Here is a 27,230-nt window from a genome sequence, read left to right as displayed (position 1 = left end):
GAGGTCAGCTGAAGGGATCATTGGGGTCTCTCTTCCCACCATTATAGACATTTACACCACACGCTGCATCCGCGAAGCTAACAGCGTTGTGAAGGACCCCACGCAATCCTCATATAAACTCTTCTCCCTCCTGCCATCTGACAAAAGGTACCAAACTGTGCAACAGTTTCTTTCCCCAAGCCACCAGGTTCCTCAATACCCAGAGTTTAGTCTGACAACAGCTTACACACACACACACACACACACACACACACACACACACACACACACACACACACACACACACACACACACACACACACACACACACACACACACACACACACACACACACACACACACACACACCACTCCACTCTCTTTGCAATTTTTGCTCATTTCTTTCTCAATTCCTGCTAAAACATTGTTTACATTTTTTACATTTACATTATTTATTTTTATATTGTAATTTGCCCTTTACTGTGCCTATTGTCTTGTTTATTAATTATTGTACTGTCTTGCACTGTTTTGTGCACTTTATGTACTCCCGTGTAGGTCTGAAGTCTAATGTAGTTTTGTGTTGTTTCATGTAGCACCATGGTCCTGGAGGAATGTTGTTTCATTTTTACTGTGTACTGGACCAGCAGTTATGGTCGAAATGACAATAAAAGCAACTTGACTTGACTTGACTTGAAAATACTTGCCACGGTAGAGGAGAGGTGTGAAACCAAGGTGCTGTGTAACAACATCTTAAGAGTCTGAAGACAAAGCAACAACTGATACCTCTGACAAAACATTCACATCAAGTGAGAAGGTCAAATCAGCAATGCTGGTAATCTCACTGAAGCCAGTGTTTCAAGCACTGAAACAATTCTGCTCATTTGTGTACAGAAACCAGAAGCAACTTCCCTCACAAGTATCCTACTGCCAGCCCACCCTTGGCCAGAAATCTAGTGGAGTGCTAGAAAGAGTAAGAAAAGAGATGTCATTGTTGTAAGGTGAAAGGAGCAAACTGACCCCAGTCAGATCACTTACACCATCAGCCAGTGGCCATATCAAGGAGAAGCACTCTGCCCTTGAAGTTCAAAAGAAAAAGAATGAAGGAAAGGGAATGAAGTCCTGCATTAACTCTAAACTAATAAATTAATTTATGGTCAAGACCATCCTCAATTCAAGGGATCTCTGACCATGGCAACAAGCACTCTTTACCAGTCCAAAAGCTTGATAACCAACCCTGCAGGAAGACACAGTTGGATTATCACGGTTATCAACACAGATTCAGCCTTCCTGTAGTTACATCACTTAGCCAATTATACCAATCACAACAGATAACTGACATAAACATTCAGAGTAGTGAGTGCAATATAACATTAGTCCATCCTTTAAGTAAGTTTAAAAGTTTCAAAGGTACATTTAATATCAAAGAAATGTATACAATATGCATCCTGAAATTCTTTTTCTTCACAAACATTACGAAAACAGAGGAGTGCCCTAAAGAATGAATGACTGTTAAATGGTAGAACCCCAAAGGGCTCCCCCAGCTGCCTCCTCTGACACATAAGCAACAGCAAAGCAAAGAACCCCCTCCCCCACCAGTAAAAATTGCATCAGCATCCGCCACTGAGCACTCAAACGTGCAGCAAAGCAACGGCAAAGACACAGACTTGCAGTACCCCAAAGACTACTCGTTCACCCGGTGATTCGACATACCACAGGCTCTCTCCCTCTCCCTAATAAGGGAAAAAGCAGTGTCCCTGTTTCACAGCGAGAGGGGAGACATAACAAACAACTTGCTGATTTACGAAATTAAAAGTATGTTGCGTCGCTTTTTTCGAGTTCTGTACCCAAAGAACTCGGGTCTCTGGGCACACACCCAGCACCCAGCTTGCTGTTTTCGATCTTCCATCTCCCACAACACACCGATTTCCTGAAGAGGCACAGACCTCAAGTCCACAAAATCCAGGAACCCCGAAGGCTGTTAGTCAGCATCTGAGGTTGAGTGGTCGCATCACACTTCCAATTGCTACAGTGAAGTTAGTATCTAGATTGGTAAACTTTGAACATTCATCCAGAGCTAAGGCTCTAAGCACACCACCTACATAGGAATATCACAACCTCAATACTGATCTTTCCAAATGAAACCAAATTCACTGCAGATTTTTCCTGGTTCTTCCTTATTTAATTGTGGTTGATCTTCTTGCTTTGATCCAGTCTTCACAGGTACTTCTTGTTTCACTTTGTGACACATCTGGCTGTGATCAGTCCTGTTGACTTGAATGAAAGTCACAGTAACAGAGTACAAAGTTTAGACTTCAAAGTCAATAGAGTACATACATGTCACCACATACAACCCTGAGATACTTTTTCAGCCAGCATACTTAGCAAATCTATAGCACAATAACTGTAACCAGGATCAACTGTGCAAATGAATGAATAGCAAGAGATATCAAGCATGAAATAACTAGATTAAAAAGTCCTTAAAGTGAAACCATTGGTTGTGGGAACACCAGAAGTAGAACGATCATAGTTATACCCTTTTGATCAGGAGCCTGATGGTTGAGGCTATGCGACAAAATAGAAGTATAACCTAAAAGAAAACAGAAACTCAGACACTCAGTATATCAGCCATCATCCATAGAAAGAGAAACAAAGGTAACCATTCAGACTGGAGACGCTTTATATAAAGTAGCAGAGTTTCTTGTTTGTCACAAGTATAGCCTGCAGAGTTTGCTCTGAGCTCCATTCCTTCTGAAACACCTGCACAAGTGATGGAGAACCTTGACATTTTTCTTCCTGTGGGCGATGTGATCCTTGTCTAGTGATCACACGTTCACCAGCTGGTCAATTTAATCAGCACCAAAAACTGTTGCCTGATGGAATAAATACAGAGGAATGACTCACTATGACTGAGGTCTAATAAGGAAGTTGAGCAATTGGACCACAGAATATTATCAGCTATCCCAGAGTTTCCTCAAACAACCACGAAAGTCTTCTTGTAAAACAGGCTCATTTTCTTTTAATTTTTAAAAATTCTCTATAATTTTTTGAGTTTTAGTCTCACTTATCTTTGAGCTAATCAGGTAAACTCATCATGCCAGAAATTGTGAAGTGAATAAACCTAACAGGAGTGCTATCACCATGGGAACAGTCATTGATTAGTATTACAAAATGCTTACATCATTTGATGTGCTAAAATAAAACAAAACTAAACTTCGCTGCAGTCATACCCAGTGTTTCAGTAGCTTTCTTATCTTTTCTGTAGACTTTTTTGATCCTGGCCCTACCCAACACAAATTACAAGAGTATACGTTTGACTGAAGTAAAAGTACTTAACCCCTAACCCAATCATTCAGGGTTAAAATAAAAAATCCCCAACACTTAGATAAGATAACCTTCACCACGTTTCAAATTCATTATCATGCCAACTGCTTATTGACTCCATTGACATCCTTAATATCTGGGTTTTCATTATTACCATTATAATGCCCTGGTTCACACCTTTACTGTTACGCTGTATGTATTTCATTTAGCAGTTCTGTAAGAGCTGTCTGTTCTGCTTTCAGCCTGTTTGGGTTAGTGTTGAAGATAAGGGATGAAGTGGAATGTGTGCCATCCAATTAGCAGGAGGTTTTTGTGGTGAGGGACAATCAGGTTGGGCTTGGGGCTTTTGTTTGAGAGGAGATGAAGAAAGAAGATTCTGGGGAGAACTGGTCGAAACGTACGATCAGTGGGAGACTCGTTTGTTCGAGATGGATTGCGAGCGACGTTCGGAAGGTGATGTGTGCTTTCATGTTGACCGCGGGCCCAGCGCATGAGTGACAGAGAAGTTCAAAATGACCTCCAACTTGTGCACATTCGACTGTTGAACTAGAATGGGCCATTTTCTTTTGGTTATTCCTTACTAACCCTTCAGTTAAGATTCATAAGTATAATTCCTTTAATCATATGCAGTTTACTGTCTATTATTTTGTGGCATTAATTTGTAACAGGGTAGCAAATGACACAGCATCCACACAAACCGGGGTTTGTGGTGGGATCAGGTGTGCCTCAATGTCACAAGTTTGGCAGGGCTGGAGGTTGTCTTCCTGAGACTTACGCAGCCGAGGAAACCAAAGTAATTTCTCCATAAATTACTTTAGTATATTTCAAACACTCATACTTGCTTGTAGTTGCATGGTGATTAATGTAAGCATATCCAAAAGAAGAGGCATTAAAGCATCACCAGCCTAGATGAAGCCTTTCTATTTTCAAATAATTGCAGAAGAATGTTTTTATATCTGATCTTGTTATGCAATCTGCTTGAATCTGACTGTTGAGTATAATACCATAATATTAATAATTACTGCTTTTGTTTATTTTTTCTTCAGTCCACCCTCCTTACCATGCCTTCTCTCTCCTCTTTTTGACATTTTTTTTGACAGTATATAGACTGCCTTAGAATCCTCGGTGTGATTCGGTCCTAACCTACACTAAACCCAAAAAGATTAAAACTGCTCTAAAATGTAAATATTAATCTTCATAATTTCAATGAACTTCAGTCTCACTGGACCTGTGGCAAATATCCATTTTAAAAACCCATTAAAGTCTCTCTAACCTCAGCAATATTGATTGAATTTAGCATCACCTTCATTATTTGCCCAATTTAGCATTGTCAATGTGGTTATTGCTAAACACAATCAAAAACATTAACCTCGAATAGGCAGAGCTTGCTAATGCTTTCTTGTTCTCCAAAAATAAATTCTGAGCTCTTTGCATTTCACAAATCTTTCTCCTGCCTCAGAATTTGAAATCTCTTTCTCTTAGATGTTAATATGCCCTGTCTTGAGTTGGCATTAAAGCATTTATAACCAGCACTATCACTTTTAATAGATCACCTTATAAGTAAACTTGAAATCCTCAATAGCAGTTCAACATACTTTAACCAACTATGTAGATCTTTCATCACTCCCAGAATAGATTTCTCATTGAAAGCTGAGAAGTAGGCACCCTATACTCAATCTTTATACCATACCATTCTTCATATGATTACAAGATACTATCTACCACAATGATCTCCTGCAGTATTCACTCTAATATTAGAAGTATCAAATTCAATATCAAGAGCAACTACTTCTGTGTTTTGTGGTCTTGGACACCTCCGCTATGGCGAAAAATTTCCTGCTATCTATCTTGTCTAAACCTTTTATCAATTCATACGTATTCAGCAGACCTTTCCTCAGCCTCCTCTGAGGAACAAAAATCAAATACACCATTCATCTCTTCACAACCAAAAATTCTACCTGAAGTACCATCCTGGTGAATCTCCTCTGAGATTTTGGTGCAATTACTTCTTTCCTACCGTGTAGTGAAAAGCACTGCATACAATATTTTATAAACCTGTACTGAGACTTCTTCTCTTTTATATTCTATATCCCGCCTGATGAAGCAAGAACCTCATTTGCCTTTTTCATCACCTCATCTACCTGTGTTTGCAGCTTCATGGATCTTTAGACTTGTACGTCAAGATCCCGCTACTCCTCAATACACCCTATAATCTACAAATATTTGATGCCAAAAATACATTGTTTCAGGCTTAAATTTAATCTGTCATTTGAATGCATAGTTTACCAGCTTAGCCTAAACCTATCCACATTATTATCAAAAACACCCCACACCTATTTCACTGGATAACCGATTAAAGGGGTACACAATCTTAACTTTAGCTGCAAACTTAACATTAACTTCAGCTACAGTTTTGCCAATTCAACCACTCACAAATATTATTATCCATCTTATTCCCAACAACTCTTTGTCTAAATCCACTAATCTTATCTAATTATTCATAATTTAAAAACCACCTTAAAATTCTCACCTTGAACTTTATGATTATTTTCTAAAAGTTTTACTCTTGTGCTGGCTCACCAAGTAAACTAAAGCTTCAAAATCAATATCACAGTAAGTTACCTTTCTATGAAGATTGTCACAGAGTTCATTGTTTTCACACCAGCATCATGTATCAGTAAAGGAAGCTATGCAACCCCATCAGCTAAAATAAAGTCATTCTCAGTAGTCTCTTGTCCCTGATCAAAGGCCAGATTAGTTGCATTTAAGAGAGCCTTTGTACTGTTTGTCCATGTAGAGAGTTCATCAATAGTGTCCTTTCTCTGGGATCCACCAGTCTGAAGGTGACAGTCCTTTTATAGAGACAGCTATATGCTATTTCTTTAAATTTTGACTAAATGCTACGCACTAACTTGCAAGCAAAGCTGATTCCTGGTGGACTCCCATGGGGGGGTGGGGATTGCACGGTTGCCTGACGTCTCACTGTCTGTGGCGATAGTTCACCACAATTTTCTTCAGAAATGTTGCTGTAGTAATGTTTTTAGTCGAATCTCTTGCCTTATTATTTACCAGTAAGCTCTCACACATCTTTGGATTGCCAGTTTAAAACAGAAAATATTAAATAACAGGGTATTTGAGTACAAGAATTAAAAAAAAAAATACAATTATTGAAGGCTGGGGTGAGATTGTTCTTATTTAAACAAATTAAACTTGCACTGGTTCCTGGGATGATGTGTTTGCTGCATGAGAAGGAATTGAGTACTCCTTTGAAGTTTAGAAAAATAAAAGGTAATCTCTTTGAATCTTATATCAAATGGTTCCAGGGCTTAACAAATAAGGACATGTTTTCCCTTACTGTCGAGATTGGGATGAAGCATCACAATCTCAGATTATGGAAGGCCAATTTGGACCATAGTGCAAAGACATTTCCTCACTCAGAACATGGTGAATCTTTGGAATTCTCCACAGCAGCGGGATCGTTTGTACTTTGAAAAGCAATTTATGATTATTAGCATAATCAGAAAATGTGGAGATAGATGGTGTATAAAATGGAAAATGACAGATCAACCACAGCATTGAGGAATGGTGGAGTAGCTTCAAAGGGGCCAATTGCTACAGCTACTCCTAATTTGAATGCACTTACTTTGTTCTGATTTAAAAACAAATAGTTTAATGTTCCTACAATAATTTTTTGGGAGGGTAGGAAATATTATATATTTTAGGACATTACCCTACTCTGATTGTCATCAGACTATCTAATTATTATGTTCCTCCTCCATCCCAAACATTCTTATTCAATCCTCAAAGCTGGAGTGTCCAGCTGTCAATCCTTGTATCTTTCCAGCCCATTACAAAGAATCAAAATCAAAGGCTAAAGAGTTGATGTGCAAAGGGTATTTTTTTCTTGAAAACCTTTAAGTCTGAGGTTTGCATTGTATTGTGAAAGCATTGTGATTATCTATCTGTGCTTTCAGTATTTTTACAAAGATGGGGTTTAATCAGAAATAATAAAGGATAAACATTTACACCACCATTAGATCTAATTGGTAACATATGGAAGTTACAAAATACCAACAAACTGAAGTGTTCAGAGAAGAAAAAATAATGATGGGAAGAGGTTAAGAAGGAATTGGCAGATGAAAGTAATATTACAATATTTCAGAAGTCTGAAGAATAATGAAGGTGGCAAGGGATAATGGGTAAGTGCTCTTTCAGGGTAATTCTTCAGCAAGGGAAATGCTACTGATCAGCAGAGCTGAGGGACTGCAGTTTTTGAACATTTTCAAAAACATTATACATTTGTTCATCATGAAAAATATATTTCATCTACAAAGTCCATAGCTTTGTTCTAGAAAAAGAAGCTTACCTTATGTAAAACAAAACTTAAAGGTGCAAATAGTTTGAAATTTGACTGAAAAGCATAATGAATTAAACTATGCTTAATTTTACCACTCAAATATTTAATGTGTTAACATTAGCTTCCACAGACTAATATCATTGATGATATGACCTGCTAAAAGTGAAGGCAACAGATTTCCCTCCTGGCCACAATTCAGCGATAGTCTTCACAACTGCGAATATAATTGCCACTTATCAGAACAAGGAAACCAACTGTAGGGTGAATAACCATAACGCAGACATAAAATCTGTAGCACAGAATCCTGATGGAGGTGTTCCAATAGTTAAAGAGATATTCTGGGCAATATCCCATGCAGCCAAGAAGAAAAATCCCAAAGTGTGTGTTGCCTAGGAGGTAATACAAAATGTCTCATGGCAGCTGGAGAGGAACTTGAATAGATAGAGTTGTCATGTTGAAATAAATGACATGTACAGTATATGAAACAAAAGATTCTTGTTTGAAGTTAAAAACAGGGACTTAGGAGTTTAAGTACATTAGGATTACATCCTTGCATCATGCTCAAATTAGCATTCACATGCTTACAAAAAATCTGAATTGTGAATTACAGACTAGAACATATTTGTCGTGGCTATCCCTCGAGGTCGAGGATGATGGTCTTTGTTCAGTTGATCTATCATAGAGCGAAGACGCCTGTGTGTGTATTTGTTTAACATGTACTTGATGTTGCACTCCAAGAAGCACACGATACTTCACAAATCAACCAACCGATTCCAATGGCATGGAAACCACGACGATTAGAGCTGATGGATTTGTTGCAGTTTTCATCCGCCTTCACAGCGATTGAGTTTGAAGTAACTTCGTCTGCCTGTTCCACCGTTGAGGTCTTGGTTGGATTGTTCTTTGTAAGACCTCACCCTCGACCTTACCGCCATGGGTAACCCTACCAGGAGCATAGCTCCAGACGGCATTGCTCTCAGGATCTCAGGACCATACAAGCTTCTCCACCACGACAAGGTGACAATCCATAGAGAAGAGAACATATTAAAATATATAGGAGGAAAAAGGCAGGAAGGCAGAGGCACACTTATAACAAATACAAAAATAGAATGTTTTGAAAGAGGTAAAGTATCAGTTGTAGTTAAGCAGCGTCTACAGACTAGCAGAGTAAGAAATATGAAGATTAGTTAAGAAAATTAATAAGTTTTATAGTAGCATAGTACAATAAACATGGAACATTTTAACTACCCTGATATGAACTAATCAGAGAAAGTAGGTAGTGGGAGAATTCCTACAATGTATAAAGAGTTCCTTTTTAATCTACTATGGAAAAAGCCTAAAGTGGCATTTACAATTAGATCTACTAATCAAGAATGAACTAGATCAGAAAGGAGAAGTAAAGGAAGAGAATTGTCGAGGAAACAGAAAAAACAACACACTTATAATAGTGAATGACATACTGTAAGTATAATGAGACCAGGGTAAAAGACAGAAGAAAGTCTAATTTTAAGCGGCTGAGAACAAAACTTCAGAAAATAAAATGCCCAACAAATATTGACAAACAAGAGCATAGAATGGGAATGGAAAATATGTGAAATAGTGCTCAGCAGAGTGCAAGAAAGATACATTCCACCAGAAGGAAACTAAACAATGAGACTGCATGGAGAAATGAAGATGATCAGGGAAAACTGAACATGAAGAAAATGGTAAACATCAACCAAATAGGCAGGAGAGAAGAGTGTGATGCAACAGTATGAAGAGTTTAGAAAGAAGATTTAAAGACTTGGAAGACAAAGGGGAACTTTGAAATTAAATTAGATAGGAATGTAAAAAATAGAAAAAAATAATTTGCAGGCATGGAAGTAAGCTATTGCTTCTAGAGTGCTTTAGAACTGTTAAAGTCTCCAGGGAGTGGTGTGGCAGGAGCTGACAGAATTTATCTACAATAATACCACTTTTACAGAAACCACTGCTGTGCATAATAATTGGAAAAGGAATGGGTGAATTAAAGGATAGAGAATAGAGGGTAGAGAGGTGAAAAATTAAATCATTATTTCATGCTAGTACTCTCCAGGCAGATAGAATAGCTGGACATTACATTCAATAGTGTGGAGGAATAAATATACTTAAAATAGAAACTTTAAAGATGCTTATCAAAAAGAGTTTGAGGATAAAAACCCTAATCCTTATGGATTGCATCGACATATTTCAAAATAATCTAGATAGTAGAGACATTATTACATATATTTTGTAACTTAATACAAACATTGTAGAAAGAAAGGTTAGACCTGTAGACTGAAGGATTTAAGAGAGGTGCAAACTATCCAGGGAATTATAAATTAACCCACAAGAAATAGTGGAAGAAAAATATTGGAATTCCCATCAAAAGAGAGAATAAGAGGACATCTAGAAATGAAATGTATAATAATAAATGTGGATTACAAGAGAAAAATTCTTGCTTGATCAAACTTATTGAATATTTTGAAGAAAAAGCGTAGAAGGAGAATGGTAATTTAGTAGATGTAATTAATCTTGAATTTTAAATTTTCTAGAGACATTCCACAGGATGCTATCAATATCTTAATATTTTCAAAGAACTGAGACTCAGAAAACATTAGCAGAATGGATTGTTAGCTAACTTCTGGGCAAAATTTGAAGTGTGGGAGCAAAAGGTATATTTGAATCGAAGAAAGTATGTATTTGTGTTCCATAATATCAGTGCTGGGGTCACTCCTGTTTACAACTTATCATAAAACTAATAAAAGTGATCATTCATGACAGAAACCAAATTGAGGGACACGGTTAATACAGTACAAGATTCTGAAAAATTACAAGAATTAGAATGGGGAAATTATTGACAATGAATTTCAACACAGGTAAGTGCTAAGGTTTATGTCTTGGTAGGGAAACCAACATAGTTGGTTCAAAGATTTTGAATTAATTCTGGATTGATAAAAAGATGAATAGAAGTTTAATTCATGGTTGGTTTATAATTTATTTATTGCAATATAGTGTGGAATAGGCCTGTCCAGCCCTTTGATTCTCACCACTCAGCAAACCCCGATTACCCCTAATTATGGGACAATTAGCAATTACCAATTAAATTACTAAACAGTAGGTCTTTGGACTGTGGGATGAAACTGGATCACCCAGAGAAAACCAACTCATTCACAGGAGGACTAGGGACTCCTGAGAGATGATGACGGAACTGGGCTCTGAACTCCGACACCCCGAGCTGTAATAGGGTCATGCTTATTACTGTCACGTGTACCAAGGTACATTGAAAAACTTGACTTTCATACTGTTTTTACAGACTAAATCATAACTTATGCATTGAGCTAGAATAAAGTAAGACAATAACAATGCAGAATAAAGTGTAAAAACTACCAAAAATTGCAGTGTGGAGAAACCATAAAGTGCAAGATCATAATGAGGTAGATTGTGAGGCCAAGAGTCTATCTTATCATACATTTGCTCAAGAGTCTGATAACAGTGGGGCAGGTGCCTGGTGGCTCATGTTGTCATGTTTTTATATCTTCTGCCCAATGGCAGAGGGGAGGAGAGAGAATGTAAGGACATAAAGGTTCATTTCCAGAGGGATAGATTTCAAATATTGTCAATTATTTTGATACTGCAATGAATCGAAGTTAGGCAACACCATCAATTCTGTGAACAGCTCTGGTTACCAAACTTTGAAAGGGATGTAGATACACTAAGCATGCGGATAAAACGAAACCAGATGATTGAGAGCAAGGATATCAGAAAAAGATGAGCCTAGTGGATCTCTCTTCACATGAGAAAAGAGGTTAAGAGGGCTAAAAGAGTGCTTTAAAATTCTGAATGGTTTTGATAGAGTGAATAGAGTGACTGTTTCCAGTTGTGAGGAAGAACATAACCATGGGTCTTTATCATAGGGTAGTCTTGGAAAAATAAAACAGGGAATTAGGAAAATAAATATCTTACATCAAAAATGGTTAAAATTTGGAACTTGCTGTCTGCAGGAGTGTTTAAAATAATGGTATACATGCATAGGTGGCAGACAAGCATATAAGGGAGAAGGAATTTGGAATTGTATACAAAGACATTATTAAGAACGGATGGGAGGAAGTGAAAGTGGCAAATAACTGATAATATAGTTTAGCGGGCCAAATATATTTCAGCAATACAATCTCACATAGGTTATTAGGTGTAGGTAGTTCAAATGATCCCTTAAGGTTGTCATAGCCAGGGGAGATAGTGCGGATAAGCTCCCACTACTTATTAAATGTTCCCAATATCGTGCGTCTCAAATAGCCTCTGACAACCACGTCCAGTTCCTAGCCTTCACATGCAGTTTAGCTACTGACAATAGCTTTTCCCTAGAAATGGTGAGCACCTGATTTGCAGAGCTCAGCTAACAATGAAACAGATTCAACTCCTAAGTCAGATAAAATTAACTCCATATCTGTCAGTACAGATGGAAGTTAAGGTGATATGTAAGTTCAGTAAAACATCCAATAAAAGATGTTATGGATCATTCTGGGGTTATAAAATTATGACTAGCATACTTATGGATAAACTAATATGAGAACCAATCTTCAGGAAATAAAATCTGTACACAATTTAACTTCCAAATGATAATTTGTGACTAGTGAAAATAATCACTGGATGTGGGACATTCTCTGTCCCATAGAGGAAGACAATGTATGAATATTCCTGCTATTAGCACAATGTAAAAGTGTATCTCTGCCACGTAACGCACAGATCTGCACCGATCGGTTTTGTCACTTAATCTTCTGGCCAGTTGCATATTCATGGACCATCCATCAACACTGAAACAAAGGGGCTATATTTCTGTATTTTGGAACAGACACCAGTATTCAAAGGGGTTCTGCTAGTTGCTATGTGCTATCACTGTAAATATGTGATCTTGTAAATTTACCTGACCGTAGTTTTAAAAATGTTAAATTTAAGTAGGTGATTATAACAAATAAAACTGCAGTTGCTTGGTCATTGTCATCTTTGTAATGAAATGGTATACAACGTCATATCACACGCTTGAGACTCTCCTGGACTCTCTCTCTCCTGGTGGCTCTATGAATAAAGACTTTTATTTTTCCTATTTACAGCTTCAGTGTGGCTCAGTTTTAGTCACTTCAGTTTTACTCAGTTTTACTTTCAATGTTACTTGCAAATCAGATAGAATTTACTCCATAAACTTCAGTACAGATGGAACTTAAATTGATATGGAAGTTTAGCAAAACATCCAGTACAAACAATACTAAATAATGCTTCTTCACTCAGAGGGTGGTAAGTCTGCAATGAGCCGCCAGAGGAAGTGAAAAAGCTGTGGATGTCCATGTACGTCCATAAGTACATGGCTGTAAGGAGTATGGAGAGTTATACTGTAGTCCAGGTGTAGGTTGATGGGAGTGACATTTCAGCACCGATTAAATGGGTCAAAGAGCCTGTTTCTGTGCTGAAGTGCTTTATGACTCTATGACTCAAATCCCATGTTTAAACTAACCTCTGCAGAGCATAGCTGGTTTGGTAGTTGTGAATATCAATTTGATCGATGTTGTATTTTCACCTTTAACCCCTTGTCACTTTTCTAATCTCTTCAGAATCAAGCTTAAGTCTGTCTGAAAAAAAAGTCAAGTCTAGGATCAAGGTAATAAATAGATCCATTCTTACACCATCTGTAATTCAGAAATCAGACAACATAAAAATTGAAGACAAAATAAGTAGATACCACTGTCTTGTATCATCTCAGTCCTGCCACTGACCAAATGCTGTGTAATAGCTATTCCAATTTTAGTAAGCACTTTTCCTTTAGTTGTGATGGAGAGTAGTGTGCTCGAGACTGGTGTATGCAAATTATGTAGCTATGCCTGTTGTCAACAAGTTTGCTACTGATGGTGCAAAAAACAAACAGCTGGAGGAACTCAGTGGGTCAGGTTGCATCTGTGGAGGTAAATAGATGGCCCATGCTTCAGTACACCTTGCATCAGGACTGAGAGGATAGTCAGTATATGGAAATAAGAGGGAGAATTGAGACTAGATGAGGGGATAGATGATTATGGCAGATGGAGCCAAGTGAAGGAGGGGATTATTTGTTTGTTAGTTTTCAGTTATGTATAGATATTCACAAGTTCCAATGTATTTCTTTATTTTCCTGTAAATGTTGTAAGAAAATTAATATCAAGGTACTGTATGATAACATACATGTACCTTGATAAGAAACTTACTTTGACTTTGATTTTAACTGAAGTGCCTGTGTGTGTCAGCTGTTCCTCTGAGGTCTGCAGTTGAGCCAAGTGTGTGGGGCTGTGATGGAACAAATGAATGACAGAATTGAATCGCAACTGGCCGAGATGGCTGGTGGGTAAGAGATGGGTTGTTGTACTTTGAGCAGAGTCTGAGACAAGTAGAGTCAATGATGAGAGATTGCATGCAAGGAAGCATTCACATATGTGAGAACAGCAAACTTCTTGCAGAATTATATCTAAATCCTCATTGCTTATCTACCCGTGCCTACTTGCACAGCTATCTCCTTTAGCTGACTGTTATAGCATGTATAGTAGCTTCCAAGCCTTCACTTTCCAGCAGATGCAGGACACCTCTTCCTAAGGTTTCTTGTGTGGTCAAATAATGAGGAGTCTGGTCTCTTTGGTGTTGTCCTTTGAGATCTGTCATTCCAGTTATCTCCACAATGAGGTCCATTTTCTGCTGCAGACATAATGTAACGCCCTTTTTGAGGTGCAATTTGAATTAAATCGGTGACAAGCAACTCAAAAATTTTACCTTGTCATTAATACAGTCAAGCATGTGATGCTGATATAGTATTGTTTGTAGGGCTGTTTGGTAAGCCTAGAGGTTAGATTGCAAACATTTCATCACCAGTCGAGGTGATCACAGTGTGTTATTCCTAGTGGGTGCTGAAATCACAACAATTAATGAATGACACGAGTTTATTTCAGTACCATCACTGAGTCCAATGAACATGGGTTGATCATCTTCTCACGTCTCAATGTATAACACTGAGTCCAATGAACATGGGTTGATCATCTTCTCATGTCTCAATGTATAACACTGAGTCCAATGAATATGGGTTGATCATCTTCTCACGTCTCAATGTATAACACTGAGTCCAATGAACATGGGTTGATCATCTTCTCACGTCTCAATGTATAACACTGAGTCCAATGAACATGGGTTGATCATCTTCTCATGTCTCAATGTATAACACTGAGTCCAATGAACATGGGTTGATCATCTCCTCACGTCTCAATGTATAATACTGCTTACTGGACAGGTACTGAACATGCAGTAATGGAAAGTGGCAAGTGCTAATCATTCTAAAAGAAAGTATTCTTGCATGGACTACAACAGAATACCATGCTCCAAAAGGATTAAAAGATACTGGCACTTACAGTTAAAAAAATTATTTAAAAATCTAGAGATTTTTTGTCAGCAAACTTTGTGAAAAAACACACTTTGATAATACCATCTCTGTTAAATTCTGTAATAACCTGATAAACCTACAGCCTTTGGCAATTTACACAGAATTATGATTAACTGTTTCAAATAGATTATTTTACCTGTGAATTATATTTGTATTGAGATTAAGCCTGTCTTTCATTTAGTTTTTCTCGTTATGATGCATGATTGAAGATAAGTTAGTGTAATTCGGTTGTCTGACTCATTACTAAGCCCTGAAAAGTTATTTATATTTAATGTATTACACATGAACTTGCTACAAAGGCTAACCCAGTTAATCGAGACATTGTTAGAAGGGACATTCATTTCTTTATATTTCAGTCATCGATCGGTCTCAATGAATCTAAATACAATCTAATTGGTTTTGCTTAATGGAAAAACTGACAAATGAGATAATGTACCTTCCACTGTAGTCACCCAATAAACATACTTCAACTCAATTATATTTTCATACATGAACTATATCTGTTCTTCCTGCTTTAGCTTATCAAATATAGATTATTTAACAAGCTTAAATTGCAATAAAAAATGTTGGCCAAGATCAGAAGCACAGCTCTTGATAACAAGGCCCAGGGTTACATTGGGAATTAATTTTGAGTCTTTGTTATCTTAGTCTGTTTCACAGAACTCAAAGGACATTTCAAAATGTCCCAGTTTCACAACACTATGTAGTTAAGCATTTGTTTCTCACCTTATTCTCTGTTTGAACTCTATTTAGATAATCAGGTGCTTAAACAGTTGACACTACCATCTCTTATGTTTAAGTCAGGGTGGAGATAGTTGCTTTAGGAGACATAAGAGAGTCTGCAGATGCTGGAAATCTTCAGTAACACACAAGATGTTGAAGGAACTCAGCAGAATTTGAAGATAGCATGTATGCAGGCAAAGTTGATGAAGTTTATGAGAGCATGGGTGCAGGAAGCAGCACCAGTGTGGTTCTCAATATAGCAGACAAAAAGCTGGGGAGATTACTGTTTGGGATTACTTGGAATACTGTTTGGATTACTTAGCTTTTGGTGCTAAGACAGGGAAATGATGTGGAAATAATTGATCTTGTGGTGGCAAATCCAGTAGTATGAATGAGCGAGCAACCAGAACATATATTTCCAAGTCAGAGTAAGGAGTGACTTAGTCACAATGTCCATGTTGAAATGCCCAAGTAATTGAAATCATTTTACCATAGTTCTGCTTGGCTTTTCCTTAACCTTCTATGCACTCCCATTATCCATTCCCCCACAAAACATCCTGTAAATCACCCAAACAACCCTGAGGGAAAACTAAACTCTGCAAGATTTATGTTGAATTTGGTCTGTCATGAGAGTTTAGTGTGGTTCAGGAGCTAATAACACAGCAAGCTACTTTGTGCCTAATGAGAAGGTGTCATTGTCTTCGGATTGAATTCATAAGGGAAGAGCATTTTTCCATACCCTTAGGGCTCTAAAAATTTTCCATGACTAAACTTGGCCTTTTTGTAGATGGTACAGCCTCGAGAGATGCTCAGTCCCTCACTTGACATTTGTAGCTTTCAACATATTCTTCCAACTACAGTATAAAAAATGCCTGGTTTTGGTTAATTTATGATCTGTGACGATTTCCCGGATGTTTTTGTGGGGAACATCACACTTTGTGTGATTGGTCATTGCTGAGTAGCAATGAGGTACATTGGTAGCCTAGACTTCAGTCCAAAGGAAGCTGATTATCCCAGCATTAGTCATGACTTGTGTTCTGTGCCAGTTTGGAGGGGTCCTCAAGTGAATTGCAGGAGCAAAGGACTCATTCTGACATTGCCTCCAGAGAGGACATCTTGCTATCACTTTCTGCCACTTTCAATTTCCTCCTCCAACTCTTCTTTCTGCCCTTATTCAGCTCTTTTCCTACCTGTTGATTTGCAGGGACCAAGACTGTACTCTCACCCTGGAACAAACAGCAGACCAGAACTATTGCGATCATCTCTCTGGAAAGATATTATAATAACCTCCAATAGTGCATTCTTAACTTGAAGATTATGAGGAGATGCTCCAATGGAATTTCGATAGCTCCTCTTGTTTGATGTTAATTACAATGACCTGGAGTCCAGCCAGTAGTGAGGAACCAAGGGTAGGAGAGACAGATTTTGTCCATAAACAGGCTTCTCATGATTATCATGGCAAATGACAAGTGATTGGGTAGCATGCTACCTCAGATTGAAAGTGTCACGTCCACGTGTCTCAGAGCCATGGTTGTACCATTCTCACTTTACTGGAATGATAGCCCTTGCAGATCACAAAAAGCTGTGGCATCATGCATTGCATATAGAGCAGCTCAGACATGCTCTCTATACTCATTATTTCACCTGGACTTAAAGCACAACTTCAACCTGCAGTACTTGGTTCTGTGGCATGCAGTAAGTGGCTTCCCATCAACATAAAAATCAGCTGATAACCTTGTTAAATAATTTTGTGATCCACTTTCTTGTTAATTATATATCCATTTCCCAATATCCCACAGAAACCACGCATTCAGATTTTTTCATGGATTAATGTTAATTACGCTTCTTGTGTGCACTCAGTCATCAGGGACTTCTCACAGATATAAGTATGTGCACCTGGAGTGCCATAACATTGCAAGGGCACTCCATGATAAATAACACACTTGAAGTCAGTGAGGTAAAGCTTAAACAAACTTGTGCCACATTATTGAATTTCCAGGCTAGAGTTCCTGTATCTTCTAGTTTACATCAATCTTGCCTGATGAAATCTTTCAATGAGGACTTCCAGCAGCTTTTCTTCAGAGATCCTTTCCAAAAATTATATTGCTTTTCCAGTTCCAGTTCAGATTTGTTCCCACCATTGACCTGAGCTCATATATATCATTTAGATCTTTAAACATCATATACTGACTTTCTTGCTTTTATCTTTCTTCAGAATAATTTTAACTGCATCCTACCGCAGACCCTCATCTTTATTCTAAGTAGCTTTTTCTTGTCAAATATGATTTCCAAGCACTATATGAATATACTCCTTGGGAATTTCCAGCAGTTGATAATTTACATTCAGAGCCCAGATTAAACAGAAAATAATAGAAATAAGGAAGTTAGCATTTTCTCTCCACAGATGTTGCCTGAGTTGCTGAGCTCTTACAGAATGTTTATTTTAGGTCTTGCCCAACCACCATTTTGAGTACCATGGTAGGATTGTGGTTGGCACAACACTGTTACAGCATGGAGCATTCTGGAGTTTGGGGTTGAAATCTGCCGCCATTTTGCAATGAGTCTCTGTATATCCTCTCCGTCCCCGTGAAATGGGTGGGTTTTACCCACTTGCCCTGGTTTCTTCCTGCAGTACACAGGGGCACCGGGTGGGTTAACTGGTCATTGTAGATTGTCCCATGATTAGGTTAGGGTTTATTGGTGTTGTGGGGTTGTTGGGGTGGCGTGTCTCAAAAGACGAGAAGGGTCTAAATAAATAAAATGATTTGTTGTCGTGTGTAAGCAGCTACGTACCTTGGAGTCAGTGTGATGAATGAGTGAGGAAAGCATACTTCCAAAACAGCGTGTGGTGAGATTTGATCCCAGCACCTATTTTGAAATGCCCAGCTGACAGATACTGTTTTACCATGGTTTCATACTGTACCCAGGTGGAACAGAGAATTGTGCCAGTTGTTTCTGGCCGGAGGGAAGATGGTGTGGAACCTTACTCCCCAGGTGGCTGCCCACGTGTGCTTGGGCCAATTTCTAGTCCATAAGAGAAGGTGAGAGGCAGTACTGTTGATCCTTCTTGTTGATTTATTTTAGTGACCCTCTGTACCCGTGTGAGGTGAGTTACTAACACAGCTCCTTTTGTACATTGCAGAGTGGTGTAGGTCTTCGTGTGAGTCACTGCTTTAGCCTTTTATTTAACTCAGTTTACTTAACTTGAGTTTGTGGTATTTGTATGGCTAGTCTTAAATCTCCATGTGAACCAAGTGCTTTATTACACTGGTGTAGCATCTTTACCTAACACACTTTATTTGGTCTGATGGTAACTCAGGAATTGTATTTTATTTGAAATTGAACTTGCCTCTCTATGTACAATGTTCTTAACAAAACTTCTGTTTGTTAATAAAATTTGTAATAACTCTAAACTACTTCTTTGGACTGTCTGCCTTAAAGAGGTCCAGAGCCTGCCAATACCACTGGCTCAGTAGATACAGATTGGTGCTGCAAGCTCTGGGTCTTAATTGGAGAAAGGGTGTCTATAGAGGGGCAGGCTGATCTGCACAGAGCCTCAAGGTGTGGTGCTGAAGTAATGGTTTGGCTACAACAGTGGCTGCATGGAAGCTGGGCAAGTGGGAGCATTAGAGGAGAGCTGCCATCTTCATTTCAGCACCAGTCTGCTTATTCGACTGCATGGAGTTGGTGAAATGATATTATTACATTTTTTGTTTATCCTGGTGATTTGTTTTGCTATATGCATAGAAAATGGGTAACCTTGATGTGTTTGCAGAATTGCAAGCTCTTAGATCAGGGGCACAGGTAAGTGTAGAGCTATGTTGTAGTTGAAGGGAACAAATGAGTCTTTGTTGGTGCAGTTGCAGGAACAGAAAGAGCAACAGGAAGCAGAGCACGTAGCCTCGTCCTTGCTTTCACCCGCTGGTAATAGGCCTATTGGCACCAGGATGAGTCGGGCTCCCAGGCTAGGGAATGTGATATATATTTGCTGAAAGAAAGAGTGTAGGATTTTCTCTCAGGGGGTTCCAGTGCTGTGCTTTATGAGTGACTAGATGACCTGATTTCAGTGTTAAGGCTTCAGCTCTTGTCTAGTGCTTCAAGGCAGCCTATAATTTATGAATATTTAGGAGTGGAAGCAAGGCAAGAGATTAAATATCACCCATGATCTGAATGGTCAGACAGAGAATACATTTTGGAGATCCTTAGAGAGATACATGGGCAGCCCTGTTCACTTACTAGGCTACAAGTGGATTTCTTTGCTGGAACACAGCAGGAAGGCGAGTCTGTGTGTGAGTACCACCATGCCCTGATGTCCATAATGGAAGAAGTGAATAATTGCAAAGTGAAAGTAGTGCGGTGCAGCGAATTTGCTCTGCGTGACCAATTTGCAGAGAATGTTCGCAATATCAGCCTCAGCAGGGAGCTTAAAAAGATTATTGGACAAAAACATAACTACTTTTCTTCCTCTTTGCAAAGGAGCTCTTGAGTGGTGGGAGAAGGTAGAGGCTGATGTGGAGCGAACTAGGTGGGGGCTGGCTCCTGTGAGATGGAAGCCACTCTAGTGGAGGTGAATGTGGTTTCTTCAGCCACTAAAGCAGTAATTCTGCACCTGTTACACAAAAGGATGAAAGGGCAGCACATACCAGAGCAGCAGGGAACCTACTGCCCTTGTGGTGAGGGGCCATGCCACAGCTGGGGGCACGGTCAGACTCAGGGGTAGCACTCAGTGCTAGGTAGAACTTGTTTGAATGTCTTGTGGGAAACAGCCCAATTGTAGAGGTCTCTTTGGGGGCAGTAAAATGCCAGTACCTTTTGGACACGGGATCTAGTATTTCTACTGTTACTGAAAGTTGTTTGAGGGAGTTTTGAGTGGAACTATTTGTTTAGATATCTCCTACCTAGACTACTTTGAGGCTGATATTGAGGTAGTGGCATTGGGCCAGAGTATACCTAAGAGATGTTCCAGTGTATTGGTTGTAAAGAGCTGTGCCAGGGTTAACAGGGATGAATGTCATTAGGAAGTGATGCAAGCTTTTGATTTCCAGCTTTACAGGCATCTTCCAAAATAGATGAGAACTGGAAGATTGCTTTTGCTGGGTGCCAGAATAAGCAGGTTGCCTCAGTAGACGGTAAGAGTTTTTGCCACTACCTTTACCCCTTTTCTGTTCTGGCTGAATCAATTTGCTTCGTCGCAGTCTCTGCACCTGACCAACAATCCCTTCGTAAGCCTACTGTGTTAGTGGAACCATTAGGGCTCAAAGAGGACACCTTGCCTGGGGATCTGGTGGTTTCTAATGTGTGTTTGTAGGTATAGCTGTTTTGGTGATTAATGTTGGTTCCTCTGTTCGGCAGGCACCTCAAACATGTCATGTGTCACTTTCTCTAGCTGAAGTAGTCACTGGAGAGGGGTCTGATGTCTCCTTTGAACTTGTAGGTCCTCAAGAGGAACAATTAACCTTTAGGGAATGGCTGGTAACAGTAGGGGATTAGGTATTGCCTCCAGCCGTAGTACAGCCTCAGTTCCCTAGGCTCACACTTCAAGTGAAGCGGGTTAGGCAGTTGCTGTGCAGATATATCTGGCCTGTATGAATTCAATGGAATGGCCTTCAGTCCGTGTAGTGGTCCAGGGATGCTACACAAGTGAGTGGAATGTATCCTGGATGACCCCTAGAAATCTCCACTGCTCTTCACTTCAACCATGCGGCCCTGGAATGAAGGACAAACGGTAACTAGAGAATCACTTCTGAGTTTGAGCAATGAAGATGAGACACTGTGGGTCACGGGGCTCCCCATGGGCCAGAAGAATGTATGACTAGTAACTGCCCAGTGCTAGATCAAGAGGAAAATGAGAGGTCTGGGCAGAAGGAGCAGGACTCAGGGTCCAAAGAGAACAGAGCCACCTGCCCAGGAGATCAGTGCTGACAGCTGCTGGCATCCATCCCAACCCATTCGACTTACCGAGGCATGTCGTCCATCGCCAAAGTGGAGAGTGGGACTGCATTAGATAGTGCATAGGGGCCATAGTAACACCTATAGGGCGCTCTTCATAATAAGATTTGCAGTCAGTAACGTAAATGAGTATCAGTGGGACAGTGGTTAGTTTTGGGGAGGGGCAGTGAATGTACCCAGGTGGAACAGAGAATTGTGCTTGTTGTTTATGGCTGGAGGGAAAATAGTGTGGGATCTTCTTCCCCAGATGGCCTTAAGCGTGCTGCCTACATGCTTAGGCCAGTATCTAGTCCGTAAGGGAAGGTGACTGGCAGTACTGCTGATCCTTCTGGTTGATTTGTTTTAGTGACCCTCTGTACCCGTGTGAGGTGAGTTACTAACACAGCTCCTTTTGTACATTGCAGGGTGGTGTAGGTCTTCGTGTGAGTCACTGCTTTAGCCTTTTATTTTACTCATTTTGCTTAACTTGAGTTTCTGGTATCTGTATGGCTAGTCTTAAATCTCCATGTGAACCTAAGTGCTTTATTACACTGGTGTAGTAACTTTACCTAACACACTTTATTCTGTCTGATGGTAACTTAGGAGCTGAATTTTATTTGAAATCTGACTTGCCTATCTACAGTGTTCTTAACTAAACTCATTTATAAAAATTTGTTGTAATTTTGAACTGCTTTGCGAGACTGCCTGCCTTAGAGGTCCAAAACTTACTGGCTCAGTAGTTTTGCTTGGTGCGGCAGAACTCACCTTTATTGGACAATCGCCTTCTCCTGAATCAATTGACAAATTGATTTCAGGAAAGGGGGTGCTGTCCAATGAAATCATACCACTAAAGAATACTCCATATGTACAGGAGTTTGGAAGAATGAAAACTTGTTGTGACATACAAGCTCCTGAGAGGGATCAACAGGAAGATACCAGAAGTTGTTTTCTCTACCTGGTCGAGGGAAAAAAGGGTAGCCCCTGCACAAGTGATTATGATCTATATGACTAGAAATGTCTTTGTACAGAGATTGTAAATCTTTGAAATACTCCACCTGAGTTAGCGGTGGATCTTTAGATGTGGTGAATACTCAAAGCTAAGATTAATTTCAGAGGAGTGCTTTGAAGAGTACATGGGACACAGGAGCAACCACAATTTTACTGCCTTGTAGAATAGGCCCAAGAGGCCTGCCCACTAAGGTGGAAGCAGGACTAGCCATGTGCTTTGCTTATCCAGAAGTGCTGACTTTAGTGATGCAGTGATCGAGGTTTTGAGAGCTTTTGGTGACAATGTCAGTGTCTGAAAAATCTCAGCCATTGTTATGGTGACCTCAATGCCTCTCAGCTTTTCTGGGAGACAGTTATGTTGCCAATTCTGGGCTTTTTCTCCTTACTGAACTGTTTAACCAGGACTTTGAGAAGCCCAGCACATCTCTATATGAACAGATCTGAATTAACTTCTGAGAATTATTTATCTACTAATTTACACACTCAGTGTAATGGACAGCTTAAACATTATACTGCAAATGTCTTCCCTGATATCCAACATTCTCACTTTGAATCAAGTTTAAAAGTCTTAGGAATTGCTTGTGGGCTACACTTAACAAATCTGATGAATCTTTTGGAGTTCTTTAAAGCCATAAGTAAGGGGATTGATGTTAGAAGGGCAATGGATGTTGTCTATTTGGACTTTAGTAAGGCATTAGGCAAGGCCCTGCCTGGCTAGCTGTTCTGGAATGTATGTACAAGTCTGGTGGTGCAGTTTGGACACTCAGATCTGTATAGGACTCGTTAGCCTTAGGAGCTCAATGCCTTTTATGCTCACTTTGATTGATAAAATATGCAGGTATATTCATGAACTGCCACAGCCCATGTTTGACCTTGTGATTTCTACCTGAGGCCACCATGAGAACATCCTTCAGAAGAGTGAGCCTATACAAAACAAATGGCCCAGATGGTATACCTGACCAGGTACCGAATACCTGTGCTAAACAACGTGTTGGAGTATTCACTGATATCTTTAACCTCTTGACTCAGCAGTCTGTGGTACCCACCAGCTACACATTGGCTTTAATCATACTGGTGCCCAAAAAGAATGTAGTAACCTGCCTCAATGATGATCATCCACTAGCACTTTGAGAGATTGGTGATAAAACATATCAACTCTTGCCTAAGAAGCAACTTGGATCCACTCCGATTTGCCTACAATCACAACAGGTCAATGGCAGATGCCATTTCATTGGCTCTTCACTCAACCCTGCAATATTTGGACAGTGAAAATTCGGACCTCAGGATGCTCTTCATTGACTACAGCTTGGGCTTCAACACTATCATCCTCTTAAAAATAATCAATGAGTTCCAAGAGCTGTCACTGGTAACTCCTTGGCAAATGCATTCTCAAGTCATTTGGATTGATAATATCTCCTCCACAATCTCCATCAGCAGAGGAGCACTACAAGGCTGTGCGCTTATCCCCCTGCTCTACTCACTTTATACTTATTACTGTGAGACTAAGTACAGCTCCAATGCTATCCTTAAGTTTGATGATGTTTGCCAAATCAAAGGTGGTGACAAACCAGAATATAGGAGAGAGATTGAAAATCTAGCTGAATGGTGTCACAACAACCTCTCATCAATGTCAGTAAAACCAGAGAGCTGATTATTGACTACAAGTGGAAGAAGCTGAATGTCATGACCCAGTCTTCAACAGGGGACGAGGGTCAACAACTGTAAATTCCTCAGTGTTATCATCTCAGAGTATCTGTCTTGGGTGCAGCATGTAAATGCCATTATAAAGAATGCATGATAGCACCTCTACTTAGAAATTTGCAAAGACCTTAGCTCATCACCTAAACTTGGACAAACTTCTATAGCTGACTGGTGGCACGTATACTGAAGAGTTGCATTACGGCCTGGTATGGAAATGCCAAGGCTCTTGAACAGAAAAGCCTGCAAAAAGTAGTGGATCCAGCCCAGTCCATCATAAGGCAAAGCTCTCACCAGCACTGAATGGATTCTACACACTGTAGACTTGCTTTCAAGAACTCTACAACTTGTGTTCTCAATTTTTTTTGTATTTTCTAATTTGCCATCTTTTGTACATTGGTTCTTTGCCCAATTTGCTGTTTAGTTTTTCATTCATTTTCTTGTGCTGTTTTGTATTTACTGTGAATGCCTGCAAGGAAATGAATCTCAGATTAGTATATGGTGGCACTTTGTACAGTAAATGGCAGGGCACTGATGGTGTTGATGAACAGAGTACAAGTCACAGTTCACTGAAAGTGGCTCTGCAAGTGGTATGCTGGTGTTTCTAATTTAGGAGTAGAGACATTGTGTTGCAGTTACAAGTTGTTGCCGAGTCCAGTCTGGGAGTATTGTGAACAATTTTGGTGACCCTGTTATAAGAATTACATTTTCAAGCTGGAAAGAGTGAGGAAGAGATTTGAGGATGCTGCCTGAATTGGAAGGCACGAGTTATAAAGAGTTTGGCCACTCTGGGTCTTACTCACTGAACACCAGAGAATGAGGGTGAACTCAACTCATAAAATCATACAATGGAAAGTATTGCCTTGTCCCCAGAGCACATGAGTGCACAGATGTGAGATAAGAGACCTGTGAGGTGACTTTACACAATAGGTAGTGAGTAGTTGGAATGATCTGCCAGAGGAAGTGTTTGGGACAGGTGCAATAGCAACATTTAGGAGACACTTGGATAGTTACATGAAGGGTAGGGGCTTGAAGGGTTATGGGATGAATGAGGGCAGCTGGATAAATAGGGAGTTTGCTGTGACTGGCATGAACCAGTTGGGCCAAAGTGTCTGTTTTCTTGCTGTGTGTCTCTATGATTCTATTTCAACAGTATCTATCTATTCTACAGCTTATTTAAAAGTTAGGATGCTCCATATTTTATCTCAATTTTCTATCTCATAGAAGGAAGCCATTTACTCCTTCAATGTATGCTAGCTTGCAGAAGAATTCCACCAATCTCAGAACAGGTTGTAGAGAAAGAAGGGGAACGTGATGAGATCTCCCATTAGCTCTCCTGATTCTCTCACACATAGGCTAATTAGCCTATGAATAAATACATTCTTTTGGGATGCGGAAGGAAACTTGAACACTTGAAGAATCCCACACTCACAACGAGACCCTGCAAACACCATAGAGGTAGCACTGGAGGTTCAAATCAAACTTGGAGCAGTGAGACAGCAGCAGTTCCTGCTGTGCCACTTTAATTCTGACACTCACCCACCCTTTGTCAAGTGAGTACTGGAGTCTATTGGTTCGTAACTGTTATAAGAGCAGATCAATGCTAGAGCCTGGCCTGATTGTAGAAGGATGTACAAAGGATAATACCAGATATTATTTCAGCAAGCTCTTTCATAAAAAAATGTTTGCTTATTTTATTGCTGAATAAGATAAATATTATTCAATAGTACCTTTTCAGTGTAATAGTTTCTTGTCAATTTTCCAGCTAAATTTTTCTGAAAATGCCCCAAGTTAAATAGAAGGGTCAGTTCTCAGTTTTCAAGTCTCAATGCTTTGCAACAGTGCAGCTGTTATTAATATTATCTGGAGCTTTGTTGCATTGAGTTCAAGAAGGAAAAAATGTATTAAAACAATTAAATTTGTGTGAATTTCTCTAAAGTCTGTGACACCAGCAATATCTTTTTGTAAAACCAAAAGTAAATTACTTCCTGATCTAACAGAGTGGTGATCATGGTTAAAATGGCTTGTTTCCTCCTGGATTTTGTAAAGTCTCAAGATGGGTGAGCTCTTTTCATTAAGAGTAAAAAGCCATTTTCATACCTGACTGGTTTCAAAGTTTACAGTAATGTATGTTACCATATACTACGTGTATATTATTGTATACTACCAAGCATTTGCAGTAGGACAAAAATAGAATCAATGTAAAACTACACACAAAGACTGTTTAGCAACAAATGTGCAAAAGACAAACTGCAAATACAATAAAAACAACTAATAATAAATACACAATACTGAAAACATGAGTTGTGGAGTCCTTGGAAGTGACTCCATTGATTGTGTTCAGTGATCAGTTCAGTTCTGAGGTGAGTGAAGTTATCCGTGCTGGTTCAATAGCCTAACAGTTGAAGTGTAAGAACTGTTTCTGAACCTGGTCGTGTGGGACCCAAGGCTTCTGCACCTCCTTCCTGATGGGAGCAGGAAGAAGAGAACATGTGATGGTGATGTGACAAGAAGCCTCTGGGGATGGTAAGGGCCCAAGTGCTGGAGTATCGACTCGACACTTTCAAGACTGAGGCAAGAAAAGGGTTCTTGACTGGATGCAACGCAGAAATCTAAAACATAATTGTAGACTGAAGTAAAGTTGAGCTGGTGATCGAGCCCCAAACCTGAGTTTAGGTGCCCTTTAAATATTAAAATCCTGCTGCCAAAATATTGCCACTAAGTAGTAGAGTGGGTCTGAATCTTTAAAGAGGCCATGCCAGCTATCTCTAC

Source organism: Hemitrygon akajei, chromosome 4 (genome assembly GCF_048418815.1).
Source record: "Hemitrygon akajei chromosome 4, sHemAka1.3, whole genome shotgun sequence".
NCBI lineage: Eukaryota > Metazoa > Chordata > Chondrichthyes > Myliobatiformes > Dasyatidae > Hemitrygon > Hemitrygon akajei.
Note: the sequence above shows the minus strand (reverse complement) of the source record.